General features: G+C 42.2%; 1 protein-coding gene and 1 long non-coding RNA gene across 4 annotated transcripts in view; one reads left to right on the top strand and one right to left on the bottom strand.

The window, feature by feature from the left end:
* Positions 1-18,369, bottom strand: part of LOC119965794 (LYR motif-containing protein 4) — a 255,891-nt gene that overhangs the window by 81,690 nt on the left and 155,832 nt on the right. The window lies entirely within an intron of this gene.
* Positions 3,305-9,156, top strand: LOC119965796. 3 transcript variants are annotated; one of them, XR_005460609.1, is made up of 4 exons: positions 3,305-4,722; positions 4,837-4,941; positions 7,216-7,295; positions 9,076-9,156. It is a non-coding gene; the product is annotated as an uncharacterized LOC119965796 (long non-coding RNA). The 3 variants fall into 3 exon arrangements; XR_005460608.1 differs by lacking the exons at positions 7,216-7,295; positions 9,076-9,156 and adding exons at positions 5,170-5,189; positions 5,563-6,683; XR_005460610.1 differs by lacking the exons at positions 7,216-7,295; positions 9,076-9,156 and adding an exon at positions 5,563-6,683.

Genomic DNA, 18,369 nt, shown 5'->3' with positions numbered 1-18,369 from the left:
AGATCTAACACCTGGCCTGGTTCATTACCCAAAACCAAATCCAATGTGGCCTCGCCTCTTGTTGGCCTGTCAACATATTGTGTCAGGAAACCCTCCTGCACACATTGTACAAAGAATGACCCATCTAATGTACTCGAACTATATCTTTTCCAGTCAATATTTGGAAAGTTAAAGTCTCCCATAACAACTACCCTGTTACTTTCGCTCTTTTCCAGAATCATCTTCGCCATCCTTTCCTCTACATCCCTAGAACTATTAGGTGGCCTATAGAAAACTCCCAACAGGGTGACCTCTCCTTTCCTGTTTCTAACCTCAGCCCATACGACCTCAGAAGAAGAGTCCCTCAGAAGAAAATGTTGCACATTTTCAAGAAGGCATTGGGAGGATGTCCTTGAAGTGTATCCTCTGCCCTCCGGGGACCTCCGGGGATGCCTGTCTTGCGTCAGGCATGCAGATATTATAGCCCGCCCAGTGGAGTTGATCGAACAATTTGCTGAGGATGTTGGCCTGAGCGCGACACTGACATTGGTGCACCTATCCTGTAAATGGATTTACGGAATCCTGTGGAGGCATTGCTGGTGGTACTTCTCCAGGGTTTTGAAGTGCCTGCTGTATATAGTCCATGTCTCTGAACCATATAGGAGGGCAGGTATCACTACTGCTCTGTAGATCATGAGCTTGGTGTCAGATATGTGGCCCTGATTTTCAACACTCTCTTCCTCAGACGACCAATGGCTGTGTTGGCACACTGAAGGCCTTGTTGAAGCTCATCATCGACGTCTGTCCTTGTTGATAGTAGACTCTCAAAGTATGGAAAGTGGTCCACATTGTCCAAGGCCTTGTTGTGGATTCTGATAACCAATGGATAGCGCTGTGCAGGCGGGTGCAGGTTGGCAGAGGATCTTTGTCTTATGGACGTTTAGTGCAAGGCTCATGCTCTCGCACCCCTCAGTGAAGGTGCTGATGATGGCTTGGAGCTCGGCTTCAGATTGCGCGTAGACGCGATCATTATCTGCATATTGTATGTAGTTCAATGACAGAGGATGGCGTGACCTTGGGTCTGACCTGCAGGCAGCAGAGGTTGAACAGATTTCTGCTTGTTCTGTACTTTAGCTCCACTCCAGTGGGGAGATTGCGGAGAGTGAGATACAGCATCGCAACAAGGAAGATTGAGAATAGCATTGGTGCGATAATACAGCCTGGTTTACCCCCAGTCTGAACATGAATTGGACCCATGGTGGATCCATTGGTCAGGATAATGGCTGTCATATCATAGTGAAATAAGTGAAGATGATGACAAACCTTTGAGGCAGCAGACATGGAGGAGGATGCTCCATAAACCCTCATGGTTGACAGTGCCGAAGGCCTTTGTGAGGTCAAAGAAGCCATTTACAAAGGTTGGTGCTGTTTCCCATATTTCCCTTGTAGTTGCCACGTGGTGAAGATCATATCTGTTGTGCCCTTTAGTGGATGGAATCCGCATTGCGATTCTGGGAGGAGCTCTTCAGCCGTAGGGAGGCGCGATTAGGATGGACATTTGCAAGACCATCCCTGCGGCTGACAGCAGTTACTGTGGTCGAACCCGTCACCTTTCATGAAGATGGTCACGATCATGGAGTCGCTGTGATCTCCTTGTATGTTCTCCTCCTTCCAGATAAGGCAAATTAGGTCATGCATTTGCATGAAAAATGCTTCTCTGGTATGTCAGCGGCAGCTGGAATGAGCACTTCAAAGACCTCCTGAACAGAGACTCTGCCTTTAACATGAGTGTCCTCGACTCCATCCTGCAGTATTCTACCCGCCACCATCTCTATATAACCCCAATGCAGCACATGGTGGTAATGGCCATCGGACAACTAAAGAACAACATCGAACCAGTCTTGGTGTTTCCTGGTTGATTAACCAAGGTCTCTTTGTAAATGCTGATTATGGAGGCCTTGAGGACAGATCGGGCACTGTGAACACTCTCCGTCTTTCGGTCACTGGGAGTCATCAGGTTGGCAGTGAGGTGCTGGTTCAAAGGAGCTCACTAAACTCGGCCTTTGAGTGCATCCACATTAATAAATTTTCCTGTGGCATTGTTTCTGTTGCTGTTTTGGGACTACATTGAGGTTGATCACATAGTCAATTAGATGATGGTCTGTCAAGCAGTTTTTGGTTCTCGTCATGGCGCAGGAATACACACGTCCTTGCAGTCCCTCATTGGATGATGACGTAGTTGAGCAGCTGCCAGTGCTTGCAGTGAGGGTGTTGCCATGAGGCCTTGTGCTTATCTCTCTGATAGAACAAGGTGTTAGTTATGACAGGGCTGCGTTCCAGGCATTTTTACAGGAGCTGGGTACTCTTGGTGTTAGATTTCTGTATCCCTACTCTGTCGACAACACCTCCACAAGAGGTCTGTGGCCTTTCCAACTCTGGTGCTGAAGTTGCCAATGAGGATCAGCTTGTCACCCATTGGAATTCTGGCCAAGCATCGTTCGAGGCTGGAGTAAAATTCCTCTTTCAACTCGTCTGTAATTTCCAGTATTGTGGCATACACGCTGAGTGGTGGGCTGGGGTGAGCCGAATAGCATGCATTTATTTCACCAGGGAAATCTCGGAGATGGCCATCTAGTTTGGTTTTAATGGTGAAGTCAATCCCATGGAGGTGACGATCCTTTAAGGTGTAATTCCCACCTTGTTCTTTGAGCTGGCTTTCCCCTGTCTACTGGGTCTTGCTTAGGGCAACAGGCTCAATGTCAAAACGCCTGAGATCCCAGTCAACGATAGCAGCACACCATTCTGGTCTGTCATTGTAGGGGTTGTCCATGAGCGTCCTTCTGTTCCAAGTCCCAAACTTAATTTTAAGGAGTGGAAGATGTCTGTCCATGAATTATTTTAATATAATACAATGCAATACAATATAATATAATTATATAATAAAATATAGGTGACACGGTGGCACAGTGGCTAGCACTGCTGCCTCACAGCTCCAGGGTCTGAGGCTTAATTCTGGCCTCGGGAGACTGTGTGGCATTTGCACTTTCTCCCAGTGTCTGCGTGGATTTCTGCTGGGTGTTCTAGTTTCCTCCCAATGTCCAAAGACGTGCAGGTTAGGTGGATTGGCGATGCTAAATTGCCCCTCAGTGTCCAAAAGGTTCGGTGGTCTTGCTGAGTTATGGGAATAGGGTGGAGGCGTGGACTTAAGTAGGGTTCTCTTGCCAAGGGCCAGTGCAGACTCGATGGGCCGAATGGCCCACTTCTGCGCTGTAAATTATTTAAAATTATACTTATATATCCCAGGCTCTGTTATATGGGCCTGGGATATATAAGTACACATGCTCCTACTGTCCCTCTTTCCACAGGATCTCTCTCTGGGGTTAATAAAGTGCAGTGGCTACTGCTCGCCTCACTGAGATCTCACTCTTTTTACCCTGCTCTCCTCACTGAGGTCTTGCTCTTTATAACCCATTGTCCTCACTGAAGTCGCAGTCTTTATAAACTGCACTCCCCACTGATGTCTTACTCTTTATACCCGCTCTCCTTGATGAAGACTGGCTCTTTACAGCCCACTCTCCTCACTGAAACCTTGCTATTCATACCACGCTTTCCTCGGTGAAGTTTCGCTCTTTACACTGAAATACACTGCTTCCTTCGCTAAAGTTTTGCGCTTTATACTCTGCTCTCCTCGCTGAAGTTTTGCTCTTTATATTCCACTCTCTTCGTTAATGTCTCGCTCTTTACTATCCTGCTTTCCTTGCTGAAGTCTCATTCTTTACAGCCGTGTTTTCATCTTTGAAGTCTCACTCTTGACAAAGAGTCATCCTGACTCAAAAAGTTAGCTCTGTTCTCATTCCACAGATGCTGTCAGACCTGCTGAAATTTTCCAGCATTTTCTGTTTTTGTTTCAGATTCCAGCATCCATTTTAATTTGCTTTTATCTCACTCTTTATACCCTTGCTGCAGTATATCTTGTAGATGGCACACGTTGTTGCCACTGTGAATCAGTGATGGAGAGAATGAATGTTGAAGGTGGTGAACATTTAATTGACATGAGAGAAAGGTTTGTATTTCTAAAGGGCCTTTCATGGCCTCCACATGTCCCAGAGCATTTTACAATCAATTAAGTAATTTTTTGAGGCACACTGTTGAAATGTAGAAAATACGGCTGTCAATTTGCGTAAATCAAGTTCCCACAAACAGCAATGAGATAACTGGGTAGTCTAGTTTTTTTATAAGTGATTTTGATTGAGGGATAAATATAGGACAGGGCATTCATAGCTCCTCTGCTCTCCTGTAAAGTAGTGTTATGGAATCTTTTAGGTCTGGTGAGAAAATTTCATCCGAATGATGATACTGTAAACAGTTCCGAAACCCCCTCAGTAACTGCACTGGAATGTCAGCCTGGATCTTTCCGCTCACGTCTTGGGAGTGAACCCATAACCTTCTGCCTCAGAGGTGACCAACTGAGCCAAGGCTGGCTTGTGAAAATCCTTGCGTGTCAAGATCCATCTTGCAAAAACCTTTTAAGAAAACCATTTTGATGCTGGCAGTCAACAATATTTCTGAATGCTGCACAACAGGATCACTCAGACCTGCCTGCTTTAACCCTCTCTCAGGCCAAGGCCAACTGCAATATCACAACTGCAGTCCGAACTGAAAATCAGAACAACATGTACCACAAATCCAATCTGGAACTATTTGGTATTCATGTCTCAGCAGGGAATGCATTTGTGAAATCAGGTAAGCAGAGTATTGTTTTATATTCTGGGTGATTTAGACAAGATCATTTACATGCACCTTTATTTTTTGCCAAAAATTTCTGTTTCTTAACAAAGTGATTCATTTCAATTTCAGTTTCAATGACACTGGTATTCAAAAATCCTAAATGAACACTACTGAACAAAAGAACTGGTTGGAAAATGACATGTTCCGAGAAATATCTAAATGTAGCAAGAAAAGGTGAATGAACATTTTACTTTTAAAATAACAGAATTTTCAACATAATTTCCAAAATAATTTGTTAAACGTCTTCAGGGATATACTGTCCTCTGGAATGGAATACTTCCCAAAAAGACAATGTCATTCATTTGTACTGTGTACAGTTTGCAAACAGAAATTGTTTCTCTAATAAGTTACTGATTTTGAAAACATTTAATCAATTTATTCTCATCTGCCGCATGTCTACAGGGAGCAGAAAGTAATTTAAGGTGCGTGCTCCTGCATACGTAAAGCTGCATTAAGATCATCTTGTCCATTTTAAATTGCTGCAGCACAGCACCCTCTGAGTAGTGTTTTTGCTACTCTTCATTATACTTCCTTGTACCATGCACGGGAGCTAAGCATGACCTACAGAAAATTGTATTTCGAATAACATTTCACAGGGATTACTAAAATGGCAGTGTTGTATGAAAATATATTATTCCTGCCTGCAATGAAAGAATTCATCAGTGTTTAGCATTATACTGTTCATCTTCTTCCACTAAATCTCATGGGTATTTTGTTTTTGTCATCTTCCATTATTCCATGGCAGCTATCCAATAACACAGCTGCGTTTCAGATATTGTCCTATTATTGTTACAGAACAAGAATGAATAGAAGTGGAAGGTGGCAGCAGAAGAACCATCTAATGGGATTGCACTTTCTAACTACAATGCACAAAGTGAATGCTTTATTGGGGAGGGGATTTGCTGCAATGGAAGAGCAGTGGATTTGCACAATATATCCACTAGCTTCAAGGAACATCAAGAAACAGTAACAATGTAAAATTACAGATGCATAACATATATCAACCACTGGCATGTTGCTCCACGGTATACGCATGTTACTCCACAGTATGCTCCACAGTATACTTCAGGGTATGTAAAAACAAGAAGTATTCTGACGTACTTCAGCCATACAGCACTGCAGCACAGTGACGCATGACGTTGCAGTAATTTTGCTTCTTCTTTTGAGAAATGACTCTTAAAAAAGTAACCACTGAAAAATAAATGTCAGTAAAGGTCTTCAAACATTGTAAATCTATACAGATGCAAACATTACACTTCCGCAGCAAATAAATGATCCCTATAAGTAGTTACGCAATTCATTGTGACGAGGCTTTTGTAGATCTTCATAAGGCAATACAAAGCTCATGAAGTAGAGATGTCAGTTCAGAACTTAAAAGTTGAGTAGCCAGACCAGCATTTTATGCCAAACAGAAGTCTTTCATGTTGTAGCCCACACTTAAAATAGATTCATATTTTCAAAGGTGAAATGTTAATGCTGAAATATTAACTTATTTTTCTTGTTCCTGCTTCAGGTGTCATGAGTTTATTACCTGCCCATGGGATCACATACATTTTGCTTGTGTGGAGGGTAAAGGCTGATTTGTGTCGGTTGCGATGAATGGCCCGTTTGAATGTCGTAACTTCTATATAGTCTGTGTATGTTAACAATGCAAAGAAAAATTGCCTTTGCCAGCAAATTTCTGATTACAGGAATGGGTAAAAAAAACAATTCTTCTCAGGATAGGTGCTTATTGAATATGCTGATGAGTCTGAATTGTTACATGTATTAGTCACTCCTTCCCCTTGTCATCACAGAGACAAAGGGATTTCTAGTTGAAAGCATCTTTAGGTCATATTATAATATGAAATTTGTTTAGTCATTTGTTTCGTCAGCTGCCAATTATGTCTCTTATTTTATTCGTAAGGTTTACAGTTAATCACTGGCCATCAAGTCAAGATTTGTCTACAGTATGAACCAATTAGAGGCTAACCACATCTGGATAATTGCAAGTAAATTTCAGTTTCTGTTGGACTTTTATTTCCTGCAGTCAACTTTTAAAAAATCAATTATTTTGTGAAAGTTTCATCCATTTCTGTAATTGTATATCATAATAGGATGACGATTCCAGCAAACATGTAACTCGTATTTGTAAAACGTTCTCATTAATAAAATTATATATAGGTATCTAAAATATGTTCTAGTATCTCATTTTTTTTCAGTGCCGTGTGTAAATTAGGGACATTCCCCAAATAGCACTGTCACCATTTTTGTTTTAATGTGGTTAGTGAGCATGCGCAGTACTTTTTAAAAAAAAGCAAACCTTTGGTTTACTTTTTGTACACACAGTAGAGAAGATACGTGGAGAGATCAGTTCAGTCCATAAGAGGGTCATTCAGGAGTCTGGTAACAATGGGGCTAAGTCATTTGTTTCGTCAGCTGCCAATTATGTCTCATTTTATTTGTAAGGTTTACAGTTAATCACCAGCCATCAAGTCAAGATTTGTTTATGAACCAATTAGAGGCTAACCACATCTGCATAATTGCAAGTAAATTTCAGTTTCTGTTTTGCCACTCCCCTCCCCAGCCCTTCTGCTCACTGACCTTCCCACCTGTCCTGCTCCCTGACCCTCTTTCTCACTGCCTCTCCCCAACCCTTCTGGTCCCTCCCTTACAATGACAAATCCTCGGCCTTTGCTCACAGCAAGGGGTCAGGAGAGGGAGCGGCGAGTGGGAAATGTGACAGTGTGTATTGAAAGAATCATGAAGGGTTAACAATTTACTGTAACTACATCCAACCACTAGATGACGATCAAGCGCGTACACACGGATCACGTGATACTCTTGATTCGGGGAGTAGGCTGTTATGCGCGAGAGAGAATAGCCGTGTTATCAGGAGATCTGTAGTTAGAATCATAGTTTTAGTTAATCTGTTATCTTTTATATCTTAGCAAGCAAGTCAAATCTATTTAGTTGTAGTCTTAATAAATTAGCCCCATTGTTACCAGACTCCTGAATGACCCTCTTATGGACTGAACTGATCTCTCCACGTATCTTCTCTACTGTGTAACACTACACTCCGTTTGCTTCACCCAATGTCTATGATTATGCATTTACATTGTGTATCTATTGTATGCCCTATGTTTTTCATGTATGGAATGATCTGCCTGGACTTACGCAAAACAATACTTTTCACCGTACCTTGGTACACATAACAATTTAAATCTATTTCTGTAGCCTCCTCCAGCTCTACAACTATGCACTTCTATTATTCTAGCCTATTGGGCATCCTCGATATTCGTCATTCCAACACTGGTGACTGTGCTTTCGGTTATAGTATCATAGAATTTACAGTGCAGAAGACGACCATTCGGCCCATCGAGTCTACACCGGCCCTTGGAAAGAGCACCCTATCCCCGTAACCCCACCTAGCTTTTTAACAGTAAGGGGAAATTTAGCATGGCCAATCCACCTAACTGCACATTTGGACTGTGGGAGAAAACCGGAGCACCCGGAGGAAACCGAGACACAGGGAGAAAAGGCAAACTCCACACAGACAGTGACCCGAGGCTAGAATTGAACCCGGGACCCTGGAGCTGTGATACAGCAGTGCTCACCACTGTGCCACCATGCCTGGGCCCTACACTCTGGAACTACCACACTAAGCCTTTCTGCTTCTTATTCCACCTTTAAGATGCATTTTAACATCCACCTCTGACCAAGCTTCGAATCACCTATCCTAGTATCTCCTAACTTGATCAGTGTCAAATTTTATGAAGCGCATTGTTATGTTTTTCTGTGTTAAAGGCACTATATAAATGCCAACTGTTGTAATAATAGAATTGCCAACTAAGTCTACTATAGTGAAAGGCAACACATTTTAGACAGAATTGTGTTGAGTGAAGTGGTACAATACACAAAGCAGTGAAGTAGTGTTCTATTTTAGATATCACTATATTAGATGCGTAATCTCAAATATACTTTTCCCTTAGGAGGCCAAGTTTTTGTCTGCTGTGTTGATCCTTGGGAGCTGGGAGTCATAACTGGCTAATATTTATACACCTAGTGGCAGATGTAGTGATTATTATATTAACTATTGAATGAAAGATTCATTGGAGTAGGATATAAAAATTGTAATTTTGTTATTTTGGGTTACAGATTATAGAAATTCCATTTTCAGTCAAACAGTTTTGGCAAACCTACATGTTAAGTCAAGAGTCAAGTGTTAATATCTAAAAACTGCAACAGTGAGGTTGAGAAAATCAAGAGGTGTTGATTGCATTAGAATTACATTTTACCACTGATGATCATCTTTATATACATTTACAGGTACGTTGTGTACACTTAGAATGTGGTATTGGGCAAGATCACACATCAGATGCTGATTTGGAAAAGCGAACAAGTTAAAAGTGTCATGTTTCTAAATAAAGCTTTCAGAATTGAATCAGAATTTTTAAAGTGTTGACTACAATTTTCAATGCCATTTTAAAAACTGGCAAAAGAATGATAAAAATATCACTTCAACCTGCCACCATTTTAAGGTTAAATGTTTTTTCTTGGCAGTTTCTGTGAAAACAACTATCATGAATATAGATTTACAACATATAAATATCAATGTTCAACAGAACCGATACCAATAATGAATGCTGCATTATATGCCTTAGATAGGAACTTTGATTTGCTTTCCTGTTCTCTTAATAGTGTAATAGTATTTGTGTTGTAATTGCACAAGCCACCAAAACTACATTTGGCTCCCATTTTATCCACTGGCACATTCTCGGTTTCTCCCACCGCTGACATCATTATTAGGCATCCACTGCCTGCTTCTGGCTCCCTCCCTCCCTCCCACTGGGAGGGAGCAGTGAAGAGAGTTTGAGGGAGAGGGGAAGAAGTGAAAAGGGTGGTGGAAGTGGTGAAGAGACTATTTGGGAAGGGAGGTGAGTGGAGGGAAAGAAGGAAACAAAGAGCAGTAAGCAGCGATAAAGAAGCAGGAGGGAGCAGTGAAGGGAGGTGGACAAAGGGGGCAGGAAGGGGTGGGATGTGCTGTGTATTATTTTTTCTCTTTGTTTGGTCTGCGGTATTTTCGATGCAGGCAGCAGTCAGTGATGTCTCAGACACTGAGTCAGCATGTGTGGGGAGTGTGCCTGTAATATCCCACACGGAACCTTTGGAGTGCGAATGCTCAACTTCCTCGTGCTCCTGTCAGAGTACAAGCTCCCTCGCTCGGGGCAGGGTATCTCAATTAACCCATGTATAGAAGGTCGGCCAGTAAGGTGGCCGACATAGAGTGGGAAGAACCCAGTCGGGATATACCGGGTAGTGTACATATCGTTAGTGTAAATAAAACGTTGTTCTTATTTTTTTAAATGTCAACTCCCTGTCCTTATTAAACTGGCAACGAGGAGTAAACTGGTTTGCTGTCGACACTACGACTTACACAGCTGAGCCCGCCCCGATTTTCTGGACCCAGGTTTGGATTTCTTTGATTCACCATTTCACAGACCAATTCCCTTCAACTCAACTTGGTCGCGCAAAGTCTGCTCTGTCAGCTTACAGGTCGGTTGTATTGATCCATACTCCCAGCTATTAGTTAGTTGAATGATATCTTCAGTTACTCCAAAGATCTTGAGCAATTTTTAAAAATAAAAGGTCACTCTTGATTCAGCCCTTGTGCGTTTGATGTTGAAATTCAATTTTAATTCTTAAGTGTGCTGGTGATAGGAAAACTCAAAGAGCCAATTATAGAAGGTTTTATATTGAAACAGGAAAAGTGGGAATATTCAACAGGTTAGGTAACATTTGTACAGAGTGAAAATGAGTTATATTTCAAATTAATTACATTGTCAGAATTTGGCTCCCAGTCATGGATCTGAAATATTAACTCTGTCTCTCACTCTCACTGCCTGACCTGCTGAGTATTTTAAACATTTTCTGTTTTTATTTCAAATTTTCAACATCTGCAGTACCAGACTGATTTCCCATCTTAGATATGTAAACTAAGCATGAGTCTCTTTTATCCTTAAAAACAGTATATATTTTCCTTTAGAGTGAGGGTCATCCGGTCTTTCGGAGTAACTCGAGCTGGCTTTACTGGTCTATCCTCCTAAAATCATTTTTTGTTTATAGCTTCGCTTGAAAATCCTCAGGAGAACGCAAGATATTTGCCTATTGACCAGAATGCCTGTGCAACATTTGCACATAAACCCAAGAACAGCACCGCAGCTCATCAATTATTATCCATCACAACAAACACTAACTCGCTGAGGCCACCTTGACAGTGAAAGAATTCATTCACCTGAGGAAGGAGCAGTGCTCTGAAAGCTAGTGTTTGAAACAAACCTGTTGGACTTTAACCTGGTGTTGTAAGACTTCTTCCAGTAAGTTTACCCAGTGAGTTGTTGTGCTACACTGATGAGGAAACTTCAGGTTTACTTCCCACTCCCACCTCATTTTTAGTTATTAATTTGGTCTTAATTTTAGTCTTGCTCTCAAACCATTCCATCAGACGCTAATTATCTTGCAACTTTCTGTTACGTTATAGTTACCTCAATTGCAAGCTGTGTGAACTGATTTTAGCCATTATAGTCGCACAGCAAATACAACTGGCCTTATCACCTGTCATTGAGATAAGAAACATGGTCAGCATTCTACTTATGATTGCTTTCCTGTGACCCTTGCAGGACCTGAACAGAATGGACCCCAGATGAGGACTGGATCAGGTAAAAATGTGACATCCCCATGATTTGAGTACCTACATGCTTGTATGTGCAATGTGCTCAATCCTTTCAGGGAAGGAATGGGAGGAGAGAAACTTGATTGGGTTAAGAAAATAGATTCCTTTGAACACCACTGGCAACTGCTTCGGAGATTGTTCACTTTGGGAATGGCAGTGGTAGCCAACTCAGGATTTTCAAAATCCTGACCAGCATATTCTGGGCCAAAATGTAGGAACATAGGAACAGAAAAGAACAATCAGCTCCTCCAGCTGTTTCTCCATTCATAAAGATCATTGATATTCCTTAATATCTTGAGCAAACAAATTTAGCAACCTCAAGTTTTAAAATTAACAGATGATGTAGCATCAATTGCTGTTCTGGGACAAGCGTTTTAAACATCTATCACCCTTTGCGTGAAAATTTCATTCATGAAAGGACTGTATCTAATTTTTTGGACTATTCTAGACCCAACTACAGAAATAGGGTAGATTGGGCAAAATTATCAGTTGGACTTAAGATCATGAAACTTTGGCCAAGTCATCCCTGAACCGCCTACATTTCAGAGAAGACAACCTTAGAATGATTAATCTGTGGAGTATTGGTGTAATTTTAGTAAATCTATGCTGTGCTTTCTCGGAGGCCAATATCCTCCTTCCTATGGTGTAGCGCTCAGAATGGCTTGCTTCAGGTGTGGTCAAACGAGGGCTTTGTATAGTTAAAGTATGACTTTTACCCCCTTAGTAAGAAGTTTAACAACACCAGGTTAAAGTCCAACAGGTTTGTTTCAAACACTAGCTTTCGGAGCACTGCTCCTTCCTCAGGTGAATGAAGAGGTATGTTCCAGAAACATATATGTAGACAAATTCAAAGATGCCAGACAAAGCTTAGAATGCGAGGATTAACAGGTAATTAAATCTTTACAGATCCGGAGATAGGGGTAACCCCAGATTAAAGAGGTGTGAATTGTCTCAAGCCAGGACAGTTGGTAGGATTTTGCAAGCCCAGGCCAGATGGTGGGGGATGAATGTAATGCAACATGAATCCCAGGTCCCGGTTGAGGCTGCACTCATGTGTGCGGTACTTGGCTGTAAGTTTCTGCTCGGCGATTCTGCGTTGTCACACGTCCCGAAAGCCGCCTTGGAGAACGCTTACCCGGATATCAGAGGCTGAATGCCCTTGACTGCTGAAGTGTTCCCCGACTGGAAGGAACATTCCTGCCTGGTGATTGTCACGCGATGTCCGTTCATTACCTACTAATGCTCCCATTCTAAGCATTGTCTGGCATCTTTGAATTTGTCTATGTATATGTTTCTGGAACATAGCTCTTCATTCACCTGAGGAAGGAGCAGTGCTCCGAAAGCTAGTGTTTGAAACAAACCTGTTGGACTTTAACCTGGTGTTGTAAGACTTCTTACTGAGCTCACTCCAGTCCAACGCCGGCATCTCCACATCATTTTACCCCCTTGTACTGTAGTCCTCTATATATAAACGGTCAGCATGCCATTAGCCATTTTGATTATTTTCTGTACCTGTTCATTACATTTAATGCTCTGTGTATCAGGGCCATAAGCTGTTTTGGACCATGACTGTTTCTAGCTTTTCATTGTTTACGAAATACCCTATTTCATCCTTTATAGCCCCAAAATGGATACCCTCAGTTGCCTAGATTGAAATCTAGTTGCCACAGTTTTGCCCATTCACTTAATCTATCAATGTCTCTTTGTAATTTTACACTTCTATCCAAAATATTACGTAGTAGGACAAATTTGGGAAAGCACAAGGAGACAGTCACTTCAAGTAAATCCAGGATTGAGCAATGAACTGAAATTTCAAGAATAACAAGTAGAAAGCTCATCAAAAGGAAATAATGGTTGAAGCGTGTGTGGCAAAAGGTAGAAAGTTAGAACTTAAAGCATTTCCAAAGCATTAAGAGTGATACTTCCAAGGACACTGCCCCAAACTGGTAAACAATTGTTTGCAAAGGAAAGGAATAATGAGTATTGAACATAATAAACCTGAAAATGACCAAATCCAGGGATTCTGTATGCTAGACCAAAATAGCTAAATGGGACATAAAATACTTAATTGCTGTTAACCTTCCAAAGGATCGAATTTGGAAGAATAGACTTTTTCCAAGAACTTCCAAGTGCTAATCCTACATCTGTGTGGCCTGTAAGATTCAGTGCGATGATACCTCAATGGAATTAGATTTTCAGTTTTGCCAAACATCCCTTCAATTTTACATCCTCCTCGAACAATTCAGGAAGAAATTCAAGACAACACATGTGGCCTTTATCCTATAGAATGTCAAGATAAATGGACTAACAACATGTGGTTCTGGAACATCCATGGCGATTGTGAAATAAATGGACACATACCTGTGATTAAGTGATTGGGCATGGAAGAGCAAGTGGTATGATATGTTGATCTTAAGTTTACCTCAAACAGACAAGTATGATGCTCAAGCAAAGGTAATGAAACTTTTCCTGGTGCGGAAAGGGCAACAGGTGTAGCAGTTTTTGACAACAGGGGAAAAAACTCAGAGCTGGACTGTGCAGGCTTTATACAGAACAGGATTAAGGAAGATCATGTTGCTTTTAGAAGAGAAGAGAACTGTTCCCAGCTGGATGAAGACTCAATTTGAAAGTAAATACAGGATCTGGTGAATAAGCCAAACCTGATTTCTTGGAACATAGGAAATAGGAGCAGGAGTAAGTAATTCGGTCCCTCGAGCTACCCCACACTGAACTAGATCATGGTCGATCTACCTCAGCTCCATTTTCCCACACTATTCCTTATGTTTTCAATGTCTATAAATCTGTCAATCTCTGTCTTCAATATATTCAATGACTGAGACTCCACAATCCTCTCGGGTAGAGATTCCAAAGATTCACCACCACTCTTGAGTGACGAAATTCCTCCTCATCTTACCCCTAAATGGCCTCCCTCTTAGTCTTAGACTGTGCCCCCTGGTTCTGGAACCCTTCCGCCCAAGGGAAACATCCATGCAGTGTTGAAGAATGCAAATGTACTGCTCTTGGCATATTTGTTGTAGCTTTTTTGAGCTCACTGGCAATTGTGCTGCTGCAAATTGTGAATAGGATTTAATTTCCTTGACTAGGTTAATATCCTGTGGGGAGGATGGTCAACTGTGGCCCTGGAGAATGTGTCCGCAATCATTTGTAACTTTTCCTGAATATGCACCATCTTATAAAAAAAATTAATCGGTTGCATGCCGAATCTCTGGTTTCTGGTGGGCATTCTGGCTTTCGTTTAGTAGAGAGATTACCAGATCAACAACTACTTTTAGTCCGCTGACATCGCTGGAGAATTTTTCTCAACCCATGTGACTGCAAGAGACTCTCTCTGTACTGCATACTTCACTTGTGTTAGATAGTGCCTGAGAAATGTAATTGACTGGTGTACAGCACCCATTTCGTTGCTCTTGAAACTGGAAAGCCCCGGACCTGTAAATGAGGCATTACCTGTGACTGCGGTTGGTAGGAACACATCATAATGAACCAAGATATCTGGTGAGAGCAGCATGTCTTCAAACCGGTGGAATGGCTGCTCTTGATGTGTGTTTCAACATCATGCTGGGGTCTTCTTCAATAGGTGCCTCAATTGCTCCACCGATTCATGCTAGGTTTGGCAGGAATTTTGCCAGTTGATTTACCAGACCAAAGAATTGTTTTTTTCTTAAATTTAGAATACCCAATTCATTTTTTTCAATTAAGGGCAATTTAGTGTGGTCAATTAACCTACCCTGCACATCTTGGGGTTGTGGGGGCAAAACCCACGCAAACACAGGGAGAATGTGAAAACTCCACACGGAGTGACCCAGAGCCGGGATCGAACCTGGGAACTCAGTGCCGTGACGCGGCAATGCTAACCACTGTGCCACCATTTGGCCCGCCCATACTAAATTAATGGTCAGAACCTTTTCCAGCTAACAGTTCAAAACAGCTTTGGCTCAAGTCATGTTTTTGGTCCTTGCTTTGTGTATAAAGATACAATCCATACAACATATTACGCTTTATGTGCCCTACAAGGTGGTACACACTGTTCATTGTGAAATTTTGTACACTAATGTTATGCTAAATGGCAAACAATTAAAACACAACATGCTAATTGGGTAACAAAGGTGGTCAATAAATTTGACTTTTCCTCTAATGGTCCCTGCCAAAAGCCACAGTGGTATCAAGTTCTGAGAATATTTAACTCTTGGGCAGTTCAGTCGACAGCGGATATCAGGTGGATCAGGTAGATTTCCCTCGCCACTGCCTTGTTGAGTTGAGTCAGGTCAGGTCAGGTCCACAAAGAGGCAAAGTGGCTTGTTTCATTTGGGTACCAGAACTACCTTGTAGCCTTAAGTGATAGGAGAGGGAACTCCCACCTGGGTCATCTTGTCAAGTTGCAGTTCGACATTTCATGAGTGGATGTGGTATCTTCCTTGGTGTGAAAAGGCCGACAGGTTTAACATCTTTTAGCAGCATTAGGCTGTATTCAGTCTTCAACCTCCGCGAACCTGTGACCCAAATCGCTGCTGATAGATTTCCTCAACCTTTTGGGTGAGATTGAGGTCAACACAGACTTTTCGACTTAGAAGAGAGAATTCCTGAAGGACAGTGTTTCCTGCATCTGTTTGTTGTTGTATTGGAGTGTTGCTTGTAACATATCTTTGACCTGTAGCTTAATCTCTACTGGGCAATTTAACTGGGTTGTAGATATTTTAAGGCGATAATAGATAATAGATAATAGAACACTACAACGCAGTACGGGCCCTTCGGCCCTCGATGTTGCGCCGACCTGTGAAACCATCTGAAGCCTATCTGACCTACACTATTCCATTTTCATCCATATGTCTATCCAGTGAGCACTTAAATGCCCTTAAAGTTGGCGAGTCTACTACTGTTGCAGGCAGGGCGTTCCACACCCCTACTACTCTCTGAGTAAAGAAACTGCCTCTGACATCTGTCCTATATCTATCACCCCTCAATTTAAAGCTATGTCCCCTCGTGTTGGTCATCACCATCCGAGGAAAAAGACTCTCACTGTCCACCCTATCTAACCCTCTGACTATCTTATATGTCTCTATTAAGTCACCTCTCAGCCTTCTCCTCTCTAACGAAAACAACCTCAATTCCCTGAGCCTTTCCTCGTAAGACCTTCCCTCCATACCAGGCAACATCCTAGTAAATCTCCTCTGAACCCGTTCCAAAGCTTCCACATCCTTCCTATAATGTGGTGACCAGAACTGCACGCAGTACTCCAGGTGCGGCCGCACCAGAGTTATGTACAGCTGCAGCATGACCTTGTGGTTCCGAAACTCAATCCCCCTGCTTATAAAGGCTAGCACACCATATGCCTTCTTAACAGCCCTATTAACCTGGGTGGCAACTTTCAGGGATTTATGTACCTGGATGCCGAGATCTCTCTGTTCATCTACACTACCAAGAATCTTGCCATTAGCCCAGTACTCTGCATTCCTGTTACTCCTTCCAAAGTGAACCACCTCACACTTTTCCGCATTAAACTCCATCTGCCACCTCTCAGCCCAGCTCTGCAGCTTATCGATGTCCCTCTGTATCCTATAACATCCTTCAGCACTATCCACAACTCCACCGACCTTCGTGTCATCTGCAAATTTACTAACCCATCCTTCTACACCCTCTTCCAGGTCATTTATAAAAATGACAAACAGCAGTGGCCCCAAAACAGATCCTTGCGGTACACCACTAGTAACTGAACTCCAGGATGAACATTTGCCACCAACCACCACCCTCTGACTTCTTTCAGCTAGCCAATTACTGATCCAAACCGCTAAATCACCTTCAATCCTATACTTCCTTATTTTCTGCAATAGCCTACCGTGGGGAATCTTATCAAACGCCTTACTGAAATCCATATACACCACATCAACAGCTTTACCCTGATCCACCTGTTTGGTCACCTTCTCAAAAAACGCAATAAGGTTTGCGAGGCATGACCTACCCTTCACAAAACCGTGTTGACTATCGCTAATCAACTTGTTCTTTTCAAGATGATTATAAACCCTATCTCTTATAACCTTTTCCAACATTTTACCCACAACCGAAGTAAGGCTCACAGGTCTATAATTACCAGGGTTGTCTCTACTCCCCTTCTTGAACAAGGGGACAACATTTGCTATCCTCCAGTCTTCCGGCACTATTCCTGTCGACAAAGACGACATAAAGATCAAGGACAAAGGCTCTGCAATCTCCTCCCTGGCTTCCCAGAGAATCCTAGGATAAATCCCATCTGGCCCAGGGGACTTACCTATTTTGACATTTTCCAAAATTGCTAACACCTCCTCCTTTTGAACCTCAATTCCATCTAGCCTGGTCGACTGAACCTGAGTGTTCTCCTCGGCAACATTGTCTTTCTCCAGTGTAAACACTGACGAAAAATATCCATTTAACGCTTCCCCTATCTCCTCTGATTCCACACACAACTTTCCACTACTATCCTTGATTGGCCCTAATCTTACTCTAGTCATTCTTTTGTTCCTGATATACCTATAGAAAGCCTTAGGGTTTTCCTTGATCCTATCCGCCAACGACTTTTCGTGTCCTCGCCTCGCCCTTCTTAACTCTCCCTTTAGGTCTTTCCTGGCTAATTTGTAACTCTCAAGTGCCCTAACTGAGCCTTCATGTCTCATCCTAACATAAGCCTTCTTCTTCCTCTTGACAAGTGCTTCAACTTCCTTAGTAAACCACGGTTCCCTTGCTCGACAACTTCCTCCCTGCCTGACAGGTACATATTTATCAAGGACACGCAGTAGCTGTTCCTTGAAAAAGCTCCACATTTCGATTGTACCCATCCCCTGCAGTTTCCTTCCCCATCCTATACATCCTAAATCTTGCCGAATTGCATCATAATTGCC

The sequence above is a fragment of the Scyliorhinus canicula genome, chromosome 5 (assembly GCF_902713615.1).
Source record: "Scyliorhinus canicula chromosome 5, sScyCan1.1, whole genome shotgun sequence".
NCBI classification, from domain to species: domain Eukaryota; kingdom Metazoa; phylum Chordata; class Chondrichthyes; order Carcharhiniformes; family Scyliorhinidae; genus Scyliorhinus; species Scyliorhinus canicula.
Note: the sequence above shows the minus strand (reverse complement) of the source record. Positions and strands in the feature narration are given on the sequence as shown.